The sequence below is a fragment of the Peromyscus leucopus genome, chromosome 1 (genome assembly GCF_004664715.2).
Source record: "Peromyscus leucopus breed LL Stock chromosome 1, UCI_PerLeu_2.1, whole genome shotgun sequence".
Taxonomy (NCBI): Eukaryota; Metazoa; Chordata; class Mammalia; order Rodentia; family Cricetidae; genus Peromyscus; species Peromyscus leucopus.
Window position 1 is genome coordinate 140,420,071 of NC_051063.1, and position 3,276 is coordinate 140,423,346.

The window sequence follows — 3,276 nt, forward strand, 5'->3', positions numbered from 1 at the left end:
CTGCTGCACATTTAGAGCAGAATGTTAGGAAATGAATTTACAGTTGTGTGCAGGGTACTCCGGGGGTGGGGTTGGATCAGTTGTTCATTCTACAGACATTACCTAGAGTTAGGTCTCAAACCTTGGACAAATGGCTGAGATGCCCATTAACATATCAAAGCGGACTCTGGCCACCAGGTTCTCCCAGCATCTGTGAGTTCCTACATGCTACAGGGTCCTCCTGGCTGGCATACCCCGCCCCCTCTCCTGAACTCTGCAGCCCAGAGTCTGGGCTGCCCCCAGCTTCTCTGGCCCCTATATAACTCAGCCATCTTGGCTACTCCAGTCTCTTGGCCAGTCTTTTGGGTTAGTGGCTCCTCTCTTGCTTTCCTTCCTGCTCTCTCCTCACATGGCCAGGTGTAGTCTAGCCAGGTCCACTCTGGACCTTTCCAGATGCCTCTGGCTGAGCTTTCCCTTTTATTTACAATAAACTTTTTTTTTTCCACTATACCTAGGAGCAGTCATGTCCTCCTTTTATTTCGTTTTTTCATTCACCTAGGTTGAAAGAATCAGTCTTGGAACACAGATGTGAACCAAACCGGGTCCTTGTCTAGAGGAGCTCATAAATATCAAGAAAAGCACATAGAAAGGCTCACTGCTCGTGTGGCTCAAGCTTCAAGAATGTACAAGAGGAAAGAGTTACTGGGACCATGATAGGCCACGGTGTGTGAGATTTTGACTAGAACTCAGCTAGGAACATGGGAATGCGCTAAAGGGAAATTCCCAGGAGTGGTCATTTTGGTAAAAAGACAGATATCAACTTGGAACAAATTGGAAGAGGGGGTGTCAAGCCCAGGAGAGGAGAGGTGAGCAGGGCAGGTGCTGAAACTGCTAAGATGATCAGCCAGAAGAGCAACGAGAGGATCCTGGGATATAGAGAACAAGGGCGGAAGGATCAAGGAAGGGGATGAACATAGGGAAATGTGACCAACACAGGGACCACAGAGAGAGGTCAGGAGGGGGGTGGTCAGTGGACAGTAAGGGATGACGCTGAGCAGTCATTACTGGCAGCTGAGCTGCTCCAGCCCGGTGCCTTCCTAGGCCGGGATGGGATGATGGCAGGGAAGTTTTCATTCTCACCCAGTTTCTCTACCACACTGAAGGGAACAGTCTGAGCTGCACAGGACCGCTGGTGATGTACAGACGCATTTCGTTTTTCCTTTCTCCAGTCTACCTGTGCTTGCCTTGACATCCTTCTTTTTGGTACTCCAGTTTCCTCTGAGAAAATCTCTGTGCACAACCATCTCATCGCACTCCATCCTATCTGCTCTTCCCATCCTATTCCGCTCCTACCCATTCTCTCCCTATCCCATCACTCTTCACCTTCCCTTCTCCAACCCCCATCCAGTTCTGGACTTCTACCCCACCCCACCCCCACCATAGCTGCCTCACTCCCTGGGCTTCACTCGTGCATCCTATATGAACCCTGTCCCTCTCTCTGTAATGTCCGATGCACACAGCTTTGGTCATGCAGCACATTTCTTTACCGCCCTCACTCCCACTTTCTTTCTTTTCCATGTGGAATGTGGCAGTTCAGAATTTCCTGGAGTTTGGAATCCAAGGCTCTGAATAGGTTCTAGTGTCACGTGACAGAGAGGGCAATAGAGTTCTTTTCTACTCTCTGGAAGTTACAAAATCAAGTCTGCTGACATGAACTGACAATAGATTAACCAGAGAAAGTGGATGAAAATCCATTATATGAAGGACAGGTAAAGGCAGGTAACATCGAGAATGAAAACGGAGTGAGCTCCCACGATGCCAGCTTGTGTCCCCTCTTTATGGTTACAATTTAGGTTATATATCAATGACTGGCAACAGGGAAGATAAATGGAGGAAAAGAACAGACAATTGGCCAGGAGGAGGTTTCCCAGGTTCTGAGTGTAGGCTTAATTCTAGCCTTTCCCTGTGAGTGAGTTACTCTTTCCTGTTTACTCAATGAGAAAGAAGAGGCCAAAGATAATAGGCACTTCCGGAAGGACTCCCCTTACCAAGTATAGCAGCTTTGGAGGGACCCTGTCCCCGTGCTGATGCGGTCAGAGGAGCTGGGGCGGAAGCAGGCAGGAGGATACACCCTGACTTTAGAGCACCGAGTGAGTCAGCACACGCTTGGTCCCAGTGACCTGCCTCTTATTAACAAGGTCTCTTTGTATGTTGGCTTTCTCACCAGAAAAAGTGGTGGTGATGAGGACATTGCCAAGGATACAGTGAGAAAAATCTTCTGCAGATGCCCAATGCATTGCTTGGGCTGTCATAGATGCTCATTCAGTAAAGCGGGTCTCTCTGGTTTCTTCTGCGGTTAGACTCAATGACCAGCAAGTTGGCCTGCAACAGATACTTCCTTTTTGGTTCTCTTTCCATCTTTAGTAAAGACTACAACTTTCAGTGCAGGGTTCTCTCTGCCTCTAGCATGTACTGTCATGTGTACAGTGTCTGTTAATTCCATATTTATTGAATGAATGGGAAACGTGGTTAGGAACATAAAGACATACCCAACAGAGAACTGACTGATTTTACACCATATGTGACTAGGAAGGATCTGAGGTTAAAGACTATCTTTTGTCTAGTATAGACATTGGGCTGGATTCTCTTCCTTTCCCCCAAAGTCTCTGCTTTTATATTTAATAAAGTAGAGGAGGTTGGATAATAGCTCCGTTGATAAAGTCCTAAAATTCATAAGAAACCTAGTGGCCCATGGTTACAGTTCCAGAGCTGGGGAGGCATAGACAGTCAGATCCCTGGGGCTCACTGGCCAGCCAACCTAGCCTGCTCTGTGAGTTCAAGGAGGTTGGGACTGAGGCATTGAGATGGCTCAGCAGGTAAATGAACTTGCCAGCAAATCTGATGACCTGAAATTGATCCCTCGAACATCATGGTCATGGTCAAAAGAGAAAAGCAACTTCCTGAAGTCATCCTCCGCCTTCCATATGTGCGATATGGCAAGCGTGCTTGGGAGCATACATAGGAAAATAATCACACACAAGCATGTGAATAAAAGAATAAATGTAAAAAAGAAAAAAAAAGAGAGATAGGTAGCCACTAAGAAAGGCCAGCTGAGGTTGTGCTCTGGCCCCCACAGACATGCACACACATGTGAACCTGCAAGCATACTAATCTAATATGCACACACACTTGTGCATGTGTGTGTGTGTGTGTGTGTGTGTGTGTGTGTGTGTGTGTAGAGCCTCAAGAAGAGTAAGCTAATATGCAGAGACACATATGCCATTCCTTTAGAAGCTG